The 24,651-nt window shown below is 42.3% G+C and overlaps 1 pseudogene across 1 annotated transcript in view; it reads left to right on the top strand.

Moving 5' to 3' along the window:
* LOC306742049 (putative nuclease HARBI1) overlaps window positions 1–24,426 on the top strand; it is a 45,934-nt pseudogene extending 21,508 nt beyond the window's left edge. The window contains exon 2 of the transcript in view: window positions 23,470–24,426. The product of the transcript in view is annotated as a putative nuclease HARBI1 (transcript). The remainder of the gene's footprint in view (window positions 1–23,469) is intronic.
* Window positions 24,427–24,651: the final 225 nt, after the last annotated feature.

The raw sequence follows: 24,651 nt of genomic DNA, 5'->3' as shown, positions 1-24,651 counted from the left end.
TATGAATTGCCGATATGCGATAAAAAGAAAAAAAGGCTGTGAGAACTTCAACAGTAGTGAAGTTGTCAGGTGGCGGTTCAAAGAGTGGACCCACGAGCCACAGCAACAGTTCAAAAATAATAATTTATTCTACTAAAAAACAAGACAAGGCTTCAAAAAAACACTATAAACAAACAGAAAGGTTGAACAAGCTTACGCACGGCGGAACACCAATGTGCAAATGACCAAACGACCTATGTGGTCTGAGTAGAGGATGAGAACAAACAATCTATGTGGTCTTAGTAGAGGGCAGGAACAAATGACCTATGTGGTCTTAGGTTGTTTTACAGTGTATTACAGTGATTGTCAACCAGTGTGCCGTGAGAAAATTTCACTTAATTGGTACCAAAAAATATTATTTAGCTGCCGCAAATAATTTTCCATTGTTGAGCGTCTGAGCCTGCAATATAGTGGCTGGTCTAGTAATTTCCTATAGAACAGGTCTGCACCTTGTTCTGCTATTAAACAAACTAAACGGTCGTATGTTACTGATCGTACACGGCAGCTTGTCCAAGAGTTGTAGTTTGTCTACAACTCTTCTCTGCCCTCTGTGTCGCGCACGGCGGAGTTCCGCCCCGATGCGCTGCACACAGGAGAGACACAGTGGACAGAGAGAGAGAGCGGCAAAAAATATGTTGCGTGCTTTTCACAATGAGATTTGCTGCTTTAAGCTATCACTATTTTAAGTTATGAGCTCTCACTTTTAAAGCCTAACAGTTCATGTATTTGCAGGTCAAGACAAACACCTGGAGCTCCATAAATGACACTTCTGACATCGCATATCGAGAGGCTCTGGAAATATTCTTCCAAAAGCCCGAAAAACACACTGCAGTGACAAAGCCTGCTCACTTTGTGATTGTCATTAAAATAAATTAACACCATGTTTCCTTTAAGTCAGTATTTATAAAACTGGGGCAGTATTTATTACAGGTGGGGTGCAAGAGGAAATGCTGATTTTACTGTACGTCGTTAATAGGTCACACTTGCGCATGCGCGACTCGCCGATTCTTGTAATTTTGCCAAAAGCCGATCTTTATGAGATCTCCCTACATGAGGTCATCTTTCTGCTGTTGTGTCTCAACTTTGAGCATGAATTGAGAGCCGTATCAAATCTACAACCCCGTTTATAAAAGATGTGTAGCGGAAAGCAGCTCACTGCAGCCACTAATACTGATAAAACGTGTTGCTCACATATCTGCACTCATTCTGTTTTGCAAAAAAATTGCTTGTTGTTTTCCACAATAAGCTATTTAGTAGTAACTAAATATTAGTTATTTTTTGCACGGATATAACTTTATTTTAATTTTTCTAACAAAGTGATAACACTTTTTTTTTGGTCTGATGGAGCAATCTGGTTTAATTGAAAGTTATTGCAATGTTCTTTTCTTATTTATAAAAGCACAGATGGAGTCACTGTGAAGTATTACTTTGTAGTACTGTGAGGTACCACGATGTAGTATGTCCGCCTGTCTGTCAGTCGCTCCCCCCTAAAGCTGTAAACCTAGGGGAAACACTGAATACTCTTCCATGCCAGTAGGTAGCGCACTAATTACCTACCACATATGCTGTATTATGCTACAATGTGACATTCTGTAAATGTTTGAGTTGTTGGTGTGCCGCAGGATTTTTTTATTGTAGAAAATGTGCCGCGGCTCAAAAAAGGTTGAAAAACACTTATTGTATGGGGAGTTTCAACATGTTATATCGCTCTTTTTAAGGTTTAGATCGAGCTGTTGTCTTTCCGCTAACGTTCAATCACATCCAAAGGCTTTCTTCTGTCTCTTTCTCTCTGTGACGGTGATGACCTTTGACAAGGTCATTGCTTTCTGCTGATGATTGAGTCAAACTGAGTATGTCACTGTGGTTATGCAATCCTTCTTCCATGCATTCAATGGCTTTTGCGAGCCAGGGTCGTGGTGGCGGCTAAGCAAGGTTGCAATACATTATTCCTCCAGCGTGTTGACGAAGATCTTAACAAAGAAGTGTCCAACAAAGTTCCCTGCCTCTGACATTGGGCTTAAGGTTGAACATAGAGAAAGTGGACACATCCGTGTCTATTAGATTTAACCATAATCCTGGAATGACCTAGTTGAAGAAATTAGATGGCAGTGCGATGGAACAATAACCATTTTTATTTCTACCAATTCTGTAACCTTGTGTTTAGTTCTTTACAGTCAGATTGTAGTTTTTCTGCCATCTACTTCTTTCCACGCTCTTCCTTCTCTCCGTCTGCAAACACTGTAATAAATTGACGGCAAGTCATGTGGGTGCTGTTCCATTTTCCTGACCGAGCTCTCCTCGCATCCTTTCAGTCAGTGTGAAGTCACAGCGGAGGCTAATTGGCAATGCAACCGCCTCTCTCTCTCTCTCGTTCTGAAGTCCTGTTAACCCCCTCAACCCTGACAAGACCCTAGAAACCCCTCAACCCTGAAAAGACCCTGCAAACATGGTCATTCAAGCCAATCGCTGCTCTCCAAGTGTGAGAGAGAGAGACACACTCGTACAGTCGAGTCACAGAGTTTGTCTTATTGTTGTAGGCTGTGTGTGTGTGTGTGTGTGTTTGTTTACTTTTGTGTGAAGGTTTTTTTTAACGTCAAACAGCAATACTGACATTTAAACACATTGTTGCTGAATGTCATTTATCTAATTATATCTGTGACTAAAAGGTGCTACATTTAAACCGCCTTATTTGCACAATGCAGAGCGGCGGTTGTTAGCTAGCCAGTGGGGCACGCTCAGGTGCACTGACATGCATGTACGCATAGTTGATTTTGCTAAATTGTTGCTGAAAAGAAGGACCAATGTCTTTAACAGGTTGCTGTCAGCATGAGTCAACTTTTGAATGAGAGAACGCAGGTATCATTTCATTCATTCCTTTTTCTGTTCCGTCTATTTCTGATGTTCACAATGGAAATGTTTGCGCAATCATTTTACTGTTCTATAACAGCCAGAGGTGTCAAAAGTATTCACATTCATTACTCAAGTAGAAGTATAGATACTAGGGTTTAAAAGTTGAAGTATCAACTCAAGCTTTTTACTTAAGTAAAAGTGTAAAAGTACTGGTTTCAAAAGTAATGTAAGGGCATTTTTTTTCTTCCATTAAGGACAAACTCTTAAGCCGTGTCTCAGGGGCCTATAGTACACTACCCCACCTCCCCCCAAAACAATAATTTTTATAAAGGCCATAATGACTATAATGTTTTAAAATGTTTTGTTGAAAAATGTGGGATGCACTAGGCTACCCGTTTCAGCTGCATATATGCCCATTTAAAATGATCACATTTTATTACAATGCAAATACATTAAAGTACCATATGTGTACTACTGAGCATTAACATGCGTTTCATGGAGCGGAAGACATGATAACTAGCTGCCTATAAGTTTTGTAAATGTGCAAAATAGGCGGCGGCGGCAACTCCGTCACAAACACTTAAAGCTGTGGTTCTCAAACGTTTTCTGTAAATAACATAATTGTGTGACTCATCTGTGCTTTATAAATAACAGAATAAAGACAATTGCAATCCCTTTCAAGTAAATCAGATTGCCCCATCAGACAATGTTTTGTGTAAGTTCTATCTGTGCAAAAAATAACTCATATTTAGTTACTACTAAAAAGCTCATTGTGGAAAACAATAAGCTTTTATTTTTTTTGCCAAACAAAACAGAATGAGTGCAGATATGTGAGCCATCAGGTTGTATCAGCATTAGTGGCTGCAGTGAGCTGCTTTCCACTACACATGTTATAAACGGGGTTGTAGATTTGATATGGCCTTTCTCAATTCATGCTCAATATTGAGCTTAGATCTGTTTTTTTATTTTGAGAAATGCAACAGCAGGAAAAGACGAGCTCACAGAGACTTTGCGTAGCGTCACGCATGCGCAGCGTAACCTATTAACGGCGTACCGTAACCATTTACCCGAAAGTACAGGCATTTGTCCATGTATTTATTAATGACTTAGTTTTATATCTGTGTACTTTATACTTTTGTAATATGTGAAGCCAGCAGCAAGCTCATGTCTTCAGGTAGAAGACATGAGCACTTTGGCTCGTTTCACTTGGAGCAGGAGAGCTGCTCTGGGTTCAGAGAGCTGCTCTGGGTTCAGAGAGCCGCGCCGGTGCGAGGAGAACTCCGTTGCTCATCACATGAGAGCTGCTGTTGCCATCTTCACCCTGGGAACGTTTTAAACGGAGATATAGCGGTCTGCTTTTCACGCGACATATTTTTCGACGCTCTCTGTCCGCTGGTGTGTGTTCAGGGCTCATCTGTGTGCGCTCGCACGTATCTGTGGGCAACGGGGCGGAGAGGTTTTTTTTGTGTGTGTTTTTGAACGATGACAAGCCGGAGTGAAAACAAACCAAAATGAAATAGTAACGAGGCTATTTTTAAAATGTAGGGAGTAGAAAGTACAGATATTTGCGTGAAAATGTAAGGAGTAGAAGTAAAAAGTCGTCTGAAAAATAAATACTCCAATAAAGTATAGACACCCAAAATTTCTACTTAAGTAAAGTAACGAAGTATTTGTACTTCGTTATTTGACACCTCTGATAACGGCAAACTGAAAACTAAAGGTTTGGTCTAATTTGTTCGAAACAGGAATTGTCCTTTTGCTGAAGGTGGATCAACCAGAGCTGAGACGTTTTTCGAAGCGAGGGCAACGCATACATGCAACTTTGTTTCACGACTTCCTGTCATCATTTGAAATAAATAAAAACGCGACAGGAAGAAAAGAAACAGAATGGCGAGACTGACACAAAGACACCAGCGGCAAGAGAAGGCAAGAAGAGAACAGGGGAGAGGGACTCAAACTGGTCATCAGAAACGGAGGCAAAGCCGGACAGTCATCTGTCTGTCTGACTGGCAGATAAAAGGAGGGCGAGTGATAGCGACAGAAACAGACGCACGGGCGCAGAACGAAAAGCAAATTAAAAGATGACAGGTTCGTTTCCAGCCGTCTGCGTGTCGGTGAGTGAGTGTTTGGTTTCACTTTCATTTCAACGTGTCACTCTACCTGGAGGACCTAATGGAGGACATTTGTGAGACACTTTTTCCATGTTTCATTATTTCATTGCTCTGACTGAAGCAGAGAAATTTGGGGAAATGTGTCCATGAAATGGCAGTTTAGCAAATTAAAAAGGATGAGAATACATTTCAAATTAAAGCTGCTAGCAGCTGTGAGCGGGTCCTTGCTCCGGCACGTTTGGGGGCGCCGGCTTACCCGGCCCGCCGGTCGGACGATCTTTTACCCTCATGGAGCGCGTGAAGCGGAAATTACGCTTTGGAAATACTTCACCGGTTCCCGCATCCGCCACGTGGCGCTAGCCGTCACACTCGACAACGCGGGTCATGCCTCTCTACGTGAAGCTTAAACCACGTTGTGTAAATGTCCCGTAAATCCGATGCTGGTTGTCACCTAACGCTGATTTCCTTTCGCCAGTAGGTGGCGCTTTGACTGCGAGTGAAAAAAAGGCTTATCCTCAGGCCGTGACCTTTAGCGAGCACCACAGGTTTGGGGCAGACTGGAGGACGTCCAGTGGAGTTACAAGAGCTTGTTTAATGTCTTTGGCCAGTAGATGGCTCTATGACAATGTGAACATAAAGTGGCTTGCAAAAGTATTCATACCCCTTGAACGTTTCCACATTTTGTCACATTACACGCCACAAACATACATATATTTTCTTGGAATTGTATGTGAAAGACCAACAAAGTGTCACACAATTGTGAAGTACAAAGAAAATTATACATGATTTTAAATTTTTTTCACAAATAAAAAACTGAAAAGTGCAGTGTGCAAAATTATTCAGCCCCCTTTTCTCTGAGTGCAACCAATTGCCTTCAGAAGTTGCCTGATGACCGCTGAATGATTGAATGTTGACCGAATGACTAAATAGAGTCCACCTGTGTGTAATCGAATTTCAGTACAAATACAGCTGTTCTGTGATGGCCTCAGAGGTTTGTTAAGAGAATATTGGGGAGCAAACAGGACCATGAAGTCCAAGGAACACACCAGACAGGTCAGAGATAAAGTTGTGGAGAAGTTTAAAGCAGGGTTAGGCTATAAAAAGATTTTCCAAGCTTTGAACATGTCACGGAGCACTGTTCAATCCATTATCCAGAAATGGAAAGAGTACGGCACAACTGCAAACCTACCAAGACATGGCCGTCTACCTAAACTCACAGGCCGAACAAGGAGAGCACTCACAAAAGATGCAGCCGAGAGGCCCATGGTGACTCTGGACCAACTGCAGAGATCCACAGCTCTCCACAAATCTGGCCTTTATGGAAGAGTGGCAAGAAGAAAGCTATTGTTATAAAGAAAACCATAAGAAGTCCCGTTTGCAGTTTGCCAGAAACCATGTGGAGGACACAGCAAACATGTAGAAGAAGGTGCTCTGGTCAGATGAGACCAAAATTGAACTTTTTGGCCTAAATGCTAAACGTTATGTGTGGCGGAAACCTAACACTGCACATCACCCTGAACACACCATCCCCACTGCCAAACATGGTGGTGGTAGCATGATGCTCTGGGGTGCTTCTCTTCAGCAGGGACAGGGAAGTTGGTCAGAGTTGATGGGACGATGAATGGAGCCAAATACAGGGCAATCTTGGAAGAAAACCTGTCTGCAAAAGACTTGAGACTGGGGTGGAGGTTCACCTTCCAGCAGGAAAACGACCCTAAACATAAAGCCAGGGCTACAATGGAATGGTTTAAAACAAAACATATTCATGTGTTCGAATGGCCCAGTCAAAGTCCAGACCTAAATACCATCAAGAATCTGTGGCAAGATCTGAAAACCGCCGTTCACAAACGCTCTCCATCTAATCTGACTGACCTTGAGCTGTTTTGCAAAGAAGAATGGGCAAAAATCTCAGACTCTAGATGTGCAAAGCTGGTAGAGACATACCCCAAAAGACTTGCAGCAAAAGGCAGTTCCACAAAGTATTGACTCAGGGGGGCTGAATAATTTTGCACACTGCACTTTTCAGTTTTTTATTTGTGAAAAAAATTTAAAAACATGTATAATTTTCTTTGTACTTCACAATTGTGTGACACTTTGTGTTGGTCTTTCACATGAAATTCCAATAAAATATATGTATATGTCATCATGTTTCTCTATGTGAAGTGTAGATCAGAATAAGAATCCTTGCAATTTCAACAGGGTCCTCTCGGACTGACTAAGTCAGTCGCTCAGATCCTAATAATGTACTGTCATTTTGTTGTTGTTACTCACGGTTGAGAAGTTCACTGCAGAGGCACCGAACGTTCAACACCTTCCAACCCGCTCTGACCCAGGTGTGCTGAATGATGAATGCCAGTTGTTAACCGTTCACATCGGTAACTCCCCTCTATATAAGAGTGATGTGCCATGTGCAAATACTCCAACATGCCCCCAAAAAAAGAATTGTTGCGTTTTTCATTCCATTGAAATCAGCAGTACCCCATGTTTCTACAGTACTGGCGTTACTGGAAAATCAAAGACCTGGAAGGCCAAAGCATTGAATATGTCAGCCATTTGGTGGTTGAATGTCTGACCAAGGCTTTTCCTCCAGAATTGCAACAATGCAATCATTAAAATTACTCTATTACATAGTAATCTATATTTGATTTTATGATATTCATGCATTTTTTATGCTTAAATTGAAAACACATGTTTCCTTGTGTTGGACCTTGTTGTGGGCTGTGAACACAACAAGTTTCCTTTCCTAACTTGCTTTCGACCACTCGTAAAAAATAAAGAAAAGGTTGTTGAATCCCAGAAATCAATGGGTTACGAACAAAGTAGGAACAAATAAAAGATACAAACTAAGAGGAACTTTGTTCTAATAACGCTACTTGCACGAGGCCCAATGTCATCTTTTCAGCTATTGCGTAACATCTCCAGTGATCACACAGAATCCATAACACACCCCTCTTCTCTGCTCCGCTGTGTTGTCGAGATCAAACTCCCCTCAATGTTCCATTCACATGTAAAAAGGGAATCAGAGGAGATGAGGGCCTGAAACAATAACTGTATAAATCAATTAAGAATAATCAACAACTTAGATAACAGATGTCATTTTAGGAACTAAAGAGTCATATCTTCTCCTTCTGGCTTCTCACTTGTCGGTATGCTTAAGCATCACTCCATGTCTGGTTTTCAGCTGCACATACAGAACATTGTATTTCAAGGGGATTAAATCACAGCAGGAGACGTAAGAGGAAATATTATTATAAATAAGTTGTTTGACAGGAGAGGTTCATCTTCTGATGTCGTTTCAGGTACTTTAAGTGAGGAGAGGGAACAAAAGTTTGAGTGCTTCAGAATCGTACGGCAGGATGATGAAAGGGGAAAAGGGGGTAAATGTGGGAGAGGGGGGAAATAATGGGGCTCTGCTATTCATCACTACACCGATGAGACGGGTTGATTAAATATTCAGTTTGATATCCGACGAGTGTTTAACTCGCCTGACACACGGCCCCGAATGAGGCGCAGCTGCAGTGAGGGGATCTCTCTCTCTCTCTCTCTCTCTCTCTCTCTCTCTCTCTCTCGAAACTTCGAAAGACACTCAGTCCGTGGGAAGAAGTGCCTCTCTGACAAAATGCTTGAGATGATAAAATTAGCACACGCATCACACGACCGCAGCAGAGCAGAAATTATGGAAGTGTGTAGTTGAGAGGGTCGTTTTTATAACGGAGCTTATCTCTTTCTCATGTTCATGTCTGTCATTTGATAGCCGTCCCTAGACATGCCATGGCATTTTTTTTTTTACGGTGCCTGACCGTATATTATGACGCTTTCATTTATGGGATAATAAATTATCTTTTATTAAGGGGCCAAATCGGTGTTTGGAGACTGGCGTTCCCATCCATTTCCAACTCCTTTAAAGATTTATGTCGGTGACACACATAAGTAAATATACAATATTAATATTTGATTTTGTGTTACTGTGGTTATATAAATTTGAATTATGGTGCTGTTAGATTTCTGCTAGACCACGAGGCCAAACTGAAAAAGAACATTTTCACTGAGAAAACTGAAAGACAAAAGTGACACACACCAAGAAATATGGATGGAAGCTGAATATTTTGTTAGATAAAAACATGTTAATTTTGGAAATGATCACATCGATCTTTTTTAAAATAAACATTTACATTTGTACCTTTCAACACTATTGGAAATGTTTGGGTCATAATGAAATAATCCTACACGAGATGGGCAGTGATAGTACGAGCACATTAATTATGGCATTCACAGTCTGCAATTTTTTCCCCCAGCTGTCTCTTCTGCATCTGGCAGTTTAAACTGTGTTGCTTTTAGCCGGGATTATTCTTTTTTTCATATTATCTGGTGATCTGAGTCAGCAGGCTCCTTTAATATGCGTTGACCTGTCATCTCAAGCATACCACCGTCATAGGAAGAGGTGTCTTCATGGTGTAACCAGGAAGACACCTCACTGACCACAAAATCCTGCTTCGAGGTTCAGGCCCTCTGCACTCAAAATAGTTTTTTTTACCTGCATTCTGGCGTCGGCCTTTGGGCTTTCCAGTTTGTAGGTGGATTTATTTGTTTGGCTAAGTTGCTTCATATCAGGTGGATCTTTCTCAAACGCTCAACAATATCATCTGTGCTACTTTTGAATATTCAGAAGTGATTTGCATTTGGTGAGCTGGACATACTGTACGCCCCCTTCAAATCCAAGATGGCTCACGCAACTTTTGTCACTCCTCCTGAAAATAGCTCTACCTACCTGCCCTCCTCCTGATCTATTTTACCTCTCTCTCGAAGGTAATGCAAACTTTTTCCGTGCCAATAAAAAAAGAAAGTCAAAATAAATAAAAACCTTTCTTGCACTATCCGTTCACTCCATCCTCACACAGCCGATTAAAAATGGACGGCTTATACATACCTGACATTCCAAATTCTTTCCTCCTAGATGGAGTCATCACGATAGACAAATATAGAATATGGGAAGGAGAACCAAAGCACACAGAGTTGAGAAAATATCCCCAAAATTGACTAAATCATCTCTTGGAAGCACAGAATGGCATTGATCTATTCTCAGCAGGCTTTGGGTCGGGGTGCAGGGAGGGTGGAGGTGTGTGTGGTTTGGCGTACATGTACAAAGCACCCCAGGGAGTGCGTCTTTGGATGGGAGTCAAGCATGCCTCCTCCTACCTCTCCTCACAGCTCGGGGAGGGAGGAGGTGGGAGCCAGGAGAAAAGTATTCTTCTGAACACATCACTTATTCATCACCAAAATATCAGCAACTGATGGTGATGTGTCTGCTCTAAATCTGTGTCTCCCACTAGTGTCATGGTCCTTTTAGTTCAGTGTTTGCCAGGTCTACTCCAACAGGGTGGATTAACAGAGGGGATCAAACACAGTGAGAGACACAACACAGCGCACTGACCCTGACATAGACACACAAACTGCTGGCAGACATAACATGAATAGAAAGACCAATGCCCAATACAATGGGACAGACCACACACACACACACACACACACACACACACACACACACACACACACACACACACACACACACACACACACACCTATCCATCACTGTGTTGTTCTGTAAATGGTGAAATGTCAACCTATAATTAGAAAGAGACGGGTGACAGAACCGAGCAGGAAACACAATTACACTTCCACCTCTTTCTCTTCATCCCTCTCTCTTTATGTGCCGTGACAGGAGCAATCTACAAAATGGCTTGATAAAGATATAGTGGAGTAATGTCTACCTGAGCAGAGGAGGAAGTCGTTATCCGTGTGTGTTTGTGTTGTTAACCGAGCTTCTCATCGCTCCATTGACACGGCCGGGCGTGCTTGAAGTGCATGTTTGTGGGCGTGCCCCACTAGCTAGATCACAGCCGCCACTCTGCACTGCTAAAATACGGGGATTTAGCAACTGCGTTGTCCCCAGGCGGCAACTTCCGGTTCTGAAGAGTGAAGCTGATGTTGAAGTCTTTAAACTTGCATTCTCTCTACTGGCCACCAGGGGGCGACTCCTCTAGTTGTATAGAAGTGTTTTTTCCCCCTCAGTAAACATTGTAAACATGAATTTATGGTCTCAATCTCAGTTTCAGCCTGTTTTTTTATGTGGCATATGAACCCCAATTATACGACGTGTAATATTGCCATATATATATTGCAACGTCTTCCAGCGGTAGCACTGTCTTCTATCCTGCCGGCTTGATCAACCTTCTTATTCTTCATCTTTCATACACATATAAACTCCTCCCACAACATTGGCATATTTTATCATCATGTATTAAAACAATTAATTGGCTATTGAGTTATGACCATTAACAAACACTGATGGTTAAATTAATGTAATTCAACAGTGAAATTGAATTACTATTATAACAAAACATATTTTTGGGGTCTTCAATGTGTTATGTAATAAAATGTTAGTCAAACTCAAGACTAAGTTGAGTTTAAACCGATCTCTGCTTTTACAATTCAAGTTTTGTTCACACCAAAATCAAATGCTTGTTGGCAACATATTAGTCTTATTTTCTTTTATATAAATTAGGGTGATTTTGGGGGGTTAATGTTCCGCTCCACCAAACGCTGAAAAATGCAAGAATACAGATGAGCTAATAATATTGGAATGACTGTTTACTTTCAATATGTTTCCCACTTTGTCTTGAAATCCTGTTAAACAAGGCAAGATGGATTGTTTAATATTTATTGTAACCTTTGCAGAACTGCATCGTGTCAGTGACTTAGTTGTTTTTCTATTATCAAAGTGTGTACACTGCACTGTGTTCCTGGCTTGTATGACTGTGTGGTTACTTGATGGGAATAGTTATGCATGGTACATTGATGATACATTTTAAAAATCATTCTTTAATCTTTCATGGAGTCATTCCTGCCAACTGTTGCCACTGCTGGTAATAAACACGGCAATGCAACCGTTATATTCTCTCTCACACACACAGGGAAACACGGAGCATGTGCTTTACCTCAAAAACACAGCTATTGCTTTTCATGCTTACTTACTACTGGTAATGTTGGTGTATAACTATATAGTGCAACGTCTTCCGGCAGTAGCAGCCACACAGCCAACATTCCCTTGTTATGTTTACCTTTCCTGCAACACATTGATCTTAGCTCAATGAGCAATGACCAGCAATGTGTCTAGTTATTATTTTACCTCGTTCCAATACACAAGTCCACACTGTAAATAGTTAGACATTTACGTTGCATGTGTCAAGGCAAACGTTCAAAGGTATTGCTGTTTTACAGTAAGCTGTAAGGATGTGATGATGAACTGTGATCTTTATCACGTGTAGTGTTGAAAGTGCTCACACCAAACGTTGGTACCAACGGGTACCTATCACGACCGAAACAAAAAGGATGGGAGCTCTAATCATGCGTCCACCATTATGATTATGTTTTTTCAAGTTGTTCCTGCTCTGGTATGACGGACCTGCTGCTCCCCTCTACGGGTTTTGCATCATTGGCCCATTAACAAATCACACCATTGGGTCACCCGTGTTAAAACTACCTTTTTGGTGGCCTCTTCATCTTTTTCTTCATCATTTGTCTCGTTTTTTTCTTCCTCCCGTCAACCTGAAGCGAGTCGTTCTACATTTCAGCTGACGGACTGACAATTGTCAATCTCGACTTGGTTCCCCCCTCCCACCCTGATCGCCTTGGATAGCGGCTGTGTTGGTGTTCTTACTCAGACACTGCTTCTTTAGTGAATGTTAAGTGGCTCTTTATAAATACCAATAGATGAAACAGTTCGACGAGTGAGCGCATCCCACGCTGCAGGAAAGGTTTCAGATGAAAAACGAGTCAGAGCTTGTTTGTTTTTTTCATTTTCTCTGTCACCCATAACCTCCTTCAGTCTCACTTTCCTTCCCTCCTGTTCTAGTGCTGTTTCCCCCACTCAACTCTGACACACAAACACACACACACTGAAATCCATCCGACCCTATACATATTTACCCATTTCAACCCTGGGCTTTATTTCCAGCATAAAAGGTGGAAAGCTGATGATTTTTTTTAAATTCTCTCTCAAACACAATTTGTTGTGGACTCAAATCCCAAACTTCTCCTGACAAGGCAGCTGGAATCTGCCTCCTAACAGAGTGCTGTCATTTCCATTCACGGTAGCGCTCCTCGCTGGGATCCGTCCTTCCTGCGGTGGAGCCTGAAATAAAGACGCCTCTCGATGGCAGTTCTGCTTCGACAGAATCGAAGCAGGCAGTCCTGTAATTTTATATTTAAAGTTAAAACTCCCCCATGGTGTGTATGCGTGAGCTTGCTGTTTGTAAGTTGGAAATCCATCAGTGAACTCAGTTAAGTGATTTTGGTTTCAACCTTTTCAGACATTAACCCTCATATGTAAACATATTTCTGTTTGTTGTACGATGTTTCCTGTACGATGTTTTTGTCAGAGGCAGAAGTCCAGGTTTATTATTTAAACCATAAAAATGATTTACATAGACAGAAACCAATTGGGGAATGTGGAAAAAATATATAGCATTTCTAAAGGAACTCCTCTTATCTTGGAGTTTTAGATGATATTGGGTCACTGAAAATAAAAATAAATGTTTAAATATTTCTAAATGTGCATCACATTCTGTTACGTCACTGTCAAGCCTCTTCCCCTGCAGGTGGCTACTCGTGATTCAGAGCCCCACCCTTGCTAAATAAAAAGAAAAGTCACGGAGAGCGTTTAATGCTGCGTGGACATATTTATTTGCTTTCACTGCTGACCTGTCTGCTTGATATGTGGCGAGAAATTATCAAACAACAAAACATTTAATGTTGAAAGACTCTTCCAGAACAAGCATCTGCTGAAAAGTATCAAGCTGCAGAAGAGAGATTCCTCAACTGCTGCAGCAAACTGAGTAAAGTAAATATACTTTCAGGAAGTGAATCACGTCTCCAACTCCACTACTGCTTCTGGTTCTGTGTCAGCTCATGAGACACGGAGGCGTCCGCTATAAAGATGGATGCGTCCTCCTCCGTTTGCGGTGCTATAAAAGTCCAGTGTAGTGAGGACGCTCAATGTAAACGAAGCAAAAGATATGCGTTTAAAATGTAAAACTCACATGACGAGGACAGATATCGAACCTGCTACCTTGTGGTTTACAGGGTGAACCCTCTACCACATTAGCCACATATAGACAGTATTCAAGATCAGCATAGTTGTGCTTTTAATGGATCTCAATGTAGCCGACAAATTACTATTTTTTGTTTGATAGTTATAAACAGGTAAAATAGCAATACAATGTCAAACATTGTCTTTATTCTTGTTCTATAATTTCATAAATACAACAAACTATAGTTTTTTTGTATATATAATATGACTATATATAAAACTTCAGAAGCTGTGATATGAAATAGCTTTTGCGGCTCCAGACAATTTTTTTTGGGTGGAAAAAAGGGCAAAATGGTTCTTTGGATAAGAAAGGTTGCTGACCCCTGAGCTAGCCCAACGGAGAAACTACATGCACTACAATACACGCGCAGCCAGCCAGACTACGCAAACAGAGCAGAGAGGCTTCGATCACAACAAGCAGATATTACTCCACTATAGCTTTACAAAGCAAATAGGTGTGGGCTGCTATATAATTGCTCGGAATCCAATACAGCAACCGTAAGACAGAAACAAACAGGAAAAAAAGAGAAAAGTAAATGAACATAAGATGAAGGTTAGACAGGGAAGTTGCCATGGATAACAAATCCCTGGAATGATGCTGCGCTAACGTTAATCCAATATTCACATTGGAAGCATGAAATCACAAAGTCATCCTTTACTGCTCATGGTATTTGCACTGAACCTGTAGTGTCTCACATAAGAGACCCAGTTAACATTAAAAGGTTTCTACATCAATGGTACTGCAAATAAATGTATTTTTATGCAGATGATAGAATTATACTTTGTAATGGAGCAGCGTCACACCTCCTCAACTCAAAAGAACACTTCTGGAAGTATCTGTGGTGTAGAACTAGATATAATAAGAAGCCAGATGTCAATGGTACACAAGCACTCCAAGACAATGGCTGTTATTACCAGGCAAGCTAATAATAGACATTTATAAACATCAGTGTGCAAAATACCCAGTGGCAATCAGGACCCCCCAATGCTCCAGGGTCTTACACCGACTCAATACGCATTATAAAAGATTTCATGGATGCAAGCCAAGACAATCAACTCGGCTTGACACTCCACACCACCAAGGCTAACGTTTTTTACAATAAGGCCACTCGCATATCTCACAACCACAGGACTGGGCCCGGCAACAGACTCCACAGCACACTACTGCCCTCACGGGCACACCTTTGTCTCTGTGCAACTTTTTCACATTTCGCACCGCAAGTACAGCGCTTTTCTAGTCTTCCGACCACTCAAAGCACTTGAACACTACATGACATCATTCACCCATTCACACACAGATGAGAGGAGCTACCATGCAAGGTGCCACATCAGATTATCAACCATTCATACACCGTAGGCGCAGCTACGGGAGCAATTTAGGGTTAGGGTTAGGTTTAACCCTAACCCCTAACCCGAGGCCCAGTGTGGCTATAAGTATGCTCATTCGGTCTGGTACCGGGCTGTGGGGCCCTTGGAACCGGTCTGTGGGTCCCTTGGAACCGGTCTGTGGGTCTCTTGGTACCGGGCCGCACAGAAAGAATGAATGAAAGATTACAATTACATTTTAAAAAATCAAGGCCGGAAATATGTTTTATTGTGAAAAATGACAGGATACATCCGTCTGTGGTAACCTCAGACGTAACCCCTTGACACATGTCAAGATGTTACGTTACTCTAAAAATGAAATTTAAGTCTGTTTCAACTCTGCCGGTGTTCTGGATTAAAACCAAGGCAGAGTATCCTGAGATCGCCAAAAAAGCACGAAAACATGCTTCCATTTCAACATCCTGTCTTTGTGCAGCGGGTTATAGGTTAAGCAGTAGACTGGACTAAAGGTTTAGTTAGGAGTAGAGTCAGTAGACTGGACTAAAGGTTTAGTTAGGAGTAGAGTCAGTAGACTGGACTAAAGGTTTAGTTAGGAGTAGAGTCAGTAGACTGGACTAAAGGTTTAGTTAGGAGTAGAGTCAGTAGACTGGACATAACGAACACACGTCGGGTGTCGTTGTCTCCCGTCTCTCCGAGGTCGGACCCGGGCCGTGAATATATTGTCTTCACGTAACCGGTCCGTGACGCATAAAGGTTTGGGAGCGCTGGACGATGTAGAGGCAAATGCAGAATATTGTGATTCGCAAAACCTGCTTGGTGGAGTCTGTGTTCCACCACAGTCCCGGATGTTTTTTTTTCTTCTAAAGATAGATTTGATTTTGTAGCGAGTAACGAAGGTTTCAGGGGAAATGTATCGGAGTAAAAGTACCAGTTTTCTTTGCAAAATGTAGTTAAGTAAAAGTAAACAGAAATATAAATAGTAGAGTACAGATATCCCAAAAAACTACTTAAGTACAGTAACAAAGTATTTCTACTTACTATACACCACTGCTGGTGGTAATGCCCCTGATATCTGCTTCTCCCACCGCCCAAAATATATCCTTTTGTTCTGTTATTATTGGGGTTCCACCACTGTTACATTTCAGCTGAGTTAGTTGGACCCAAAAGCAGACTCGAGACGCACCGATAAAATGACTGAGAGCAGAATGGAATGAAACAAACAATTAATGAAGAGCAACAACACGAAGAAACATCACTGATGGAGCGGAAAAAGACGGAAGAGACAACAGGAAGAGGGAAAGTCACGTCAAAACAACCCACTGTCATTTCCGGACAGGAACACAGGTATATCTTTTTTAATCTCCAGTCTGTGTGCGTTGATATGTTTGACTCTAATGACATGTTCTCTCCTGTGTCTTCATTAGCAGTTGTGACGGCATTGACATGCCAAGCAGCAACAGCTTCCAGCCAGAAAACTTCCACCGGCTCTGAAAGCACACACACATGCACACAAGACACATGAACCATCACATACAAAGCAAGCCACTCTTCTTCTGGCTTTGTTTCCCTGTCCTCTATTATGCAGATACATCAACTATACATACATACATGCATTTCCTCTTTCCATGTTTCTCCGACACAGCAATGTTTGTCATCGGGGATCTGAACCGGCTTTCCACGATAACAAACAATGAAATGGAATGTAGCCCAGTACTTAGCCTTTGGCTTACACCCCAACTACGACTTCTGGTAGTATTTAGCCCCAATTAATCCATCAGACAGACATTAAGAGGATCAGGGTGGTTATGCAGTTTGTAGTTAGTGCTCAAGATGTTTCTTTCCAGCAGTCCCTTGTGAAAATCTGGCAACTTCATGCATAATTGGCTCTGGAAATGTGAAAATTAATTATTTTCTGTTCTGGAGCCAGAGGGAAAAGTAACTAAATTTGGCACAATGTGACTGACAAACAGTAAATACAGGAAACACATACAATATGTCTGTTAACCCTTTAGTTAAACAATTTAAACTTCTCAGTCCCTGATCTTTGTTTTCTCCGGTTATATTTTGTGTTACCGTTTGCGATGTGTCTATGAACTGAAAAATGAATAAAACAGCCTTGTGTTGCCAACTCTTTTACAATGAAAGTAGTGAGCTAATAAGAAAGCCACGTCGGCAACCCAGCACGGCCCTCGTTTCTGGCCTCCCTCCAAAGCCACTCCCCCAAAATTATCATAATGAACGTGGTGGCTATTGTTTATCCCTCACACCATGAGAATGTCAACAGAAATATCCAAAACGTTGAGGAAGGAGAAACCTCTTACGCGGTAGTTCCACCAGGAGGGACAAGTCAGATGAAGAAAAGATATTTGTTTATTATCCACAGATGATACGTGATGATGAGTCTTTGGTGGTGGAGGGTTAGGATGCTGATAGAATCATGGGTTGATGGATCTCCAAAGACTGGGTGGAGATGGGGAGGTGAGCGTAACAGCAGCATGAACGTACTGAAGGTAGAGAGACGGCCATATTTAAAAGAGACAGCAGCAAGATGATCGGCTAATGATGTCATTGTGTCTCTGTGTTGTTGGATAGAGGAAACCAGCCAATCTCAACAGCTGATATAATGATTGACAGCCTGAACAATGGCAAGGAAATTATGAGTGAACATGCGCAAGAGGAGTGATGGCAGATGTATGAGAAATAAAATAGCCTGGGCATGCAAGAGTATGGAACTTATGCTAGAGCACCACGCTTTGCCGCGATCTGGCCATGAAGCCGCTGACATCGCGCTTGTGTGTGGCCGTTACCTCGCCGATCGAATATGACGAGCTGCCAGTCCGCCCGTGAGAGACTATGCATCAACCTACGCGGCTGTCAGCTCAGTCGTCCAATTCACTTCTATGTCGCTTTGCACTGCATCACGTGTTGAGTGAATGGTCGGTCGTTTCTCTTCACAGTGCAGGTAAGCGAGCCATTCACCCGGACAGGATGAATCCTGTAGTCATCAGAGCACGAGCACATTGGTCACAGGGAGCGGAGCGCTAGGTGTGGAGCCAAGCGCTGGCTAAACAGGTAACTCAGTGCGGCAGGGAGAAAGGAACAAGCTTCACCAGCCAAACACGTGCCTGGTGTCTGACAGTCCACTGTGTGGAAGAAGTGGCCGTGGTCATCATGACGTCGCCCGTTGCTTTTGGGGAACTACAGTTTTGGCCGACGCCATCTTGTTTTTTTTAACTATGAGCTGGTTTAGGGAAACAATCTTTTCCATAGAAGAAGCATCAGTTTGTCAGTCAGCCAGGGTTGACTGAGTCAGGCAAAACTTTGTCAGACAAAATGTGTGGGGATGGGTTAAAGGATTTAAGTTCTACGATTAAAAACAGGGACAACTCCCAAACAATCACAAGGTAGCCCTGCCCTAAAGCATACCCTGCTTTATTGTCTATTTGACTCAAAATAGTAACAATTATTAACTAAATGGTGACTTGACTTGCATTTATGCACTTACACCCATTCAACCACAATGATGGCTCACACACACCAATGGCACGGTCTTTGGGGTTAGTTTGGGGTTCAGTATCTTAACCCGGGACACTTTGGCCTGCTGTATCCCTGTTTAAATAAATCAAGTGAGAATGAGGGTCATTTTCTCGTAGACTTTGTATGCAACCAGAGAGAATGCAAGTTTAAGGAACTCCCACATTGGCTTCTCCTGTTCAGACCCGGAGATTTCCACCTGTGTCGGCCGTGTCACAATGGCCATTTAATTGCCTGTATGATCAATGATATGTCTGGGGGATGACATGTAGCCCTTTCTAGAGCCACCATGTGTCATTGTTACGCTTCTGTTGTGAGGTAAACAAAATGTAACATGCCAATTAGTGAACGGCAGAGGGAGTCGGTTGGTTGGTTTTGTTACCACTTGTTACTCCTTTTTACTGTCCAGTCTTTTACTGGCCAACTAGGTCCTAAACATCTCTGCAAACAAGCCCGGATTCAATTTAACAGACTCATGAATAATAACGACAATAATAACCCACGTACAGATGAGATGACAGCTTGGCTAAGAAGCTCACATCAATTAACAGCCTATTGTTTTGATGGGATAAGACTCGCTCCGGCTCAGCTGCTCCATATCCAGCAGTGGACCTGCGGCTGTGCTGCCAGCTCGTCTGCGGGCGTACATGTGTATGTGGCATGAACAGGCGCCGCAGTCCTGGGGAAAAAAAAAAGAAAAAGGAGCACGAAGCACAGAAAACAAAAACAGTAATGTGGACCGACAGTGATCCGATTGCACCACCAGCAGCAAATCTTTTTGATTTATTCATGTCCTTACTGTGTAGACATTTACCAAAGAATGGCAGCGTTTAACTTCAAATGCGGTTTGATTGTATGTGACATGTATGTCTGGTGCCTGTAATCACCTCAGGCCCGGCCATGTTTACAGGAGCGCACGGAGGATCCGTGACTTTCCATGCCGCCCACCAGAGGCGCATGCAGTGTAAGCGAGCTCCGGCGGTTGGTTGAGTTGCTATTGTTCTGCGTCATGGTTCGGTTTGAGCAGATGCAGCGTTTATTTCCCCTGCAGCTACGTGTCATCATCCGGCCCGATGAGTCAACACGTGGTGATTCTTTTCATACATGTTAGTGCTGTAGCTCATCTGTGCTTTGTTAAGCTAGCAGGCTTCAAGGTGGATGAGACCTACAAAGTGTGGTCATCTCACGCATTTGAGATTGTGACAGTTGACATATTGAACGGTTGGATCGGAGTCGTGTCACTGAAGGCCCTTAAAGTCCCAGAAAAATGCTGTTCCTCTGGGGAATTCTATCATGTCACTGTACTGAACACAACTAAACTTTGCTTATACAAGCTGTGAAGAAAACAAAGAAAGTTATACAGAGGAGGATCTCCAGTGTGTTGTACTCTCTAGTGCAGACCTGGGCATCTTACGGCTCGCGGGCCCTCCCAGTCTGGCCCGCGTGAGGTGAATAAAAAATGAAAAATAAATAAATAAGATGCACGCCATAAATGCATTTACTTTGAAGGTGATATATGTATGTGCGTGCGCTTACGCAGCCTCACCGACAGCCAGTGTTGTCAACTTGACGAAGCGCGTATTGTTATGCAGTTTCTGTCCTCAACGAGCAGCGGGTGCTGCCGCGAGCCCGAAGCTCTCACAGGTCAGTCTCACCGGAGCCTCTTGCTGCAGGAGACTCACTCCGCGTCCAGATGGAAAAGATCAGCATGCGCAAAGCGGTCTGATACACTATGGCAGAGCACTTTAAGCCAGTATCACTTCTGGATCTTTACTCTTCTCTCAAAGAGGAGAACTTTCCTCACATTGGATCTACCTACACATGAGAACAAACATTCTAGTGCTGAAGTTCAACAGATCAGATCCTCTCTCACTGGTACGTCAGCTGTCCTTCACATCTCCACCTCATTCAACCAGACTTCATGCTCTTGTTCAAGCCAACACAGACTGGACTTTTCTCACTGAGTAAGAAAAACTGAACTGAAAAACATCAAAAGCACTTATTGCTTTTGTATAAAAGTAATCAATTGCTGGTATTTAACATACATATTTAGGGTAAGGTTTAAAAGGTATCTGAAATAAAAGAAAACATTTCACATATTTTCATAGCCTTATTGTAACATGTATTCTTACCAGTAGCAGCTCAAAACCATATAATTTACTGTTTTTTTATAATGTAATAACATTAATATTGAATTAATTGAATTCAGTTCAGCCTATTGGTTCGGCACACAACTGTCCCAATTTCTCATGTGGCCCCTTGGGAAAATGAATTGCCCATCCCTGCTCTAGTGAGACATCGACAGTGCTACCGTTATGAATAATCATTTTAGTTTTTTTCGGTCAATAAATTGCAATTATCATCTCACACCGTCTACGTAAATCCCACACGTTGAACATTCAGTAAACATACTGTGCACAATCATCCAGTCCACGTATATCCACACTCTTTGCACCAGTTGTATTGTTTCCAACTTCCAGAAGACTTGACTTGCTTAAAGATGTTTGATTTCTTATTTCACATCAACCACAGGCTTTTCCTAAAACCTAACTAAGTAAAGTTAGACGGTGGTCTAAGTCCCAAACTTTTGCAGCTGTGAACGACTCAACATCACACTCAAAATGGAGTGTACTAAAACAGTATATAGATCCAAGTGGTGAACAACTTACTGAAACCCTGCTTACAAAGGGCTGGTGTTATGGAATTGGGACACTGAGAATCAAAAGAAGCTGAAGCTGACACAGGAAGGAAAGGCACTGAGAGGACAGGAGAAGGTCACTGTCACCTCCTATTGACCAAAAACTAAATTTGGTGTGTGTGTGTGTGTGTGAGAGAGAGAGAGCGAGCGAGCATACGCGATGCAGAGACCGAGGCAAAAAAGACATTTAGATGAAGTGACAGAAAGGGCGAACACGAGGATAACTGTCCACTGTGGTCGGTCGCACCTCCACGGGGAACATGTGCAAAGGAAAGTGTGAGAGAGCGAGAGAGAAAGCGTGGTCTCCTGCTGTTAGCGATGCTTACCTCCACAGTAACTCCTGCTTGGTCGAGTTAAAACCTATCCCCTGTTTGGGACACTCAGGTCTGCTTTTGGACTCTGAATGGTGTCAGACACCGAGGGCCACTGATCATGAATCTGTATTTGATGAGTTGGAAATGAGAATGTGTGTGAGTGAGTGAGTGAGTGAGTGAGTGAAGCTGTCCACAGTAGTTGGCAGTGCTGTCTCCAGGGGCCGGTTTTTCAAAAGTTTTAATGGAAATCTGAAAATTCAAACTGTTCAGGATTACCAAATCTGGATTACCTGTGGTCGAAATGGGACTATCACAATGTAGCTATGTAAAGAACAACAGGTAGACTAGTGTGGGGTCACTCCAATATGCTTTATTTGAACAGAAAATAGGACTGAACGGAACAGCAAACAAACAATATAAACATCCCCCTTCATTGTCCATTTCTTGGAAACAGGCAGTCCGCTCATCTGAGACCTACAACAAATAAATAAATACATACTTTACTGTGGGAACTAGGCCTTCTGGCTCCACCCGTGATTGACCTTCTCCCTCGATTACAGGGCTGAGATTAAGAATAAATGTTTCTGAAGAAGGCTCACTTTCTGCTGTCATCACAGGCTCACCATCCTCTGCAACATCTTGGATCCCATGCAGAGCTTCCGACTTTTCACCTCCAATAATATCAAGGACTATGTCTGTGTATATATATATATATATATATATATATATATATATATATATATATATATATTCACCCCTCTTATATGGGTTGTTGCCTGTTTGGCTGTTCTTGGCTTCAGTATTGTCTTTTATTGCCCTGGCCTTAAGATTCTTCCACCGAAATCTTAGTTTCTGTTGTCCTCTTCTGGCCAAACCCCATGGCATTCACATGTTGTGTGATTTCAGCCCAAATTTCCTTCTTCATTTTACTGCTCACTTCACCACCCTTGGCAGAACTAAAAGATCCTACCAATGACCTATAATGGCACCTAACACCCTCCAGTAGGGCGTGGGTTTCAGCAGCAGAGAAATTTGGGCTTTTTGAGTCCATGGTTCCACCGCTTTGATGTAGCAAGCATCATTTTATAGGCCTTGGGTATGATTCGATTAATTGAACACAAGCCAAAGCAATTAAGCTAACAGGTGTGTTTGGGAAGACCAATTTACACAGCCATATGTATATTCAGCCTTTCTCAGAGGACTCAGAGAGAAGGTTACAGAGAGGCAGTGACATGACATCGCCACCACAGGAGAGAGTGTATGTTGAGCGTATAGATATATAATATTCAATGGCATATGCACTTTATGATGATCCACTTATTTATCTGTCTACTTGTGATGTGGATATTTCTATGGTTGTTTTTAATGTTTGTCTTTACTGTAAGAGCTGCTAAACTGTTTTTCGTTGTTTTCGTGACAATGACAATAAAGTATTCTATTCTATTCTAGATCCACTGAAGAAATATACCAATGAGGAGCTGTATGCTCGGTTTTGCTTCGGAAGAGCTGATATTCAGTATATTGTGGACCTTATCAGGCCCAACCTCCAACACAGAATGGAAAGGAAATCATGGTCTGTCTGTGGAGGAACAGGTCCTCATTGCTCTTCGCTTCTATGCGTGTGGGACTTTCTACCAAGTTGTGGGTGACTTCATGGGTGTGGAAAGATCAACTGTTTGATGTTCTGAAAAGTGTGTCAACTACATTGGCCAGCCTGATTAATGAATTTGTTTAATTTCCGAAGGATGACCAGATCATCCAGGCCAAGCAGAATTTTTTTCTTTGGGGAATATGCTCAATACTATTGGAGCAATCGACTGCACCCATGTGCACATACAAGCACCTCATGAGAATGAGTGGGAGTTTGTAAACCGAAAGGGGAGACACAGCATCAACGTTCAACATGTGGGCAACGCTGAGCTCCTCATTACAAACTGCGTTGTGAGATGGCCTGGGTCTGTCCATGATGCGCACATCCTGAGGGAGAGCACTGTATATAAAGAGCTCCAAACCAACCGACCAAATGGTATCATATTAGGAGACAGTGCATACCCGCTTCTACCATGGCTGATGACCCCTTTTCTGGATACAAACACGCCTGAGCAGGCACGCTTCAACACTGCTCATTGCAAAACAAGATGCACCATTGAGCGCTTCAATGGAGTTCTGAAGAGACGCTTTGCATGCCTTAACTACTTGAGAGTGGAACCACAGAAAGCATGCAACATAATACTTGCTTGCATTGTCCTACACAACATCGCGACCAGGCGCAAAGTCCTTCTCTGTGATGACGTCCCTGATGCACCTGAGCCCATTGGAGACACTGACCAACCTCCGGCATTCTGTCAGAATGAGGGCCCGACTGGACGACCAATAAGAGATGCAATTGTTAGACACTATTTTTGATAAGTCCATGACTGATGATTGTGTCAGTGTGATTAATGTTTTATGAACAAAGACAGTTTGGGGGATTAATTCATGGGGCCGAAATATTTATAATTTATAATGTGCTGTACTGAAAGGTTGCTAGCCTACGTAGCCTACCGACTTCATGTACTTCCTGTTGAACAATTCAAGTGAAATTGATAAATAAATATAAATACTGTAAAATGCATGATATAAATGTTGTAT

This window comes from Taurulus bubalis (assembly GCF_910589615.1).
Source record: "Taurulus bubalis genome assembly, chromosome: 10".
NCBI lineage: Eukaryota > Metazoa > Chordata > Actinopteri > Perciformes > Cottidae > Taurulus > Taurulus bubalis.
The sequence above is the reverse complement of the archived record's forward strand: the minus strand, read 5'-3'. Positions and strand labels throughout refer to the sequence as shown.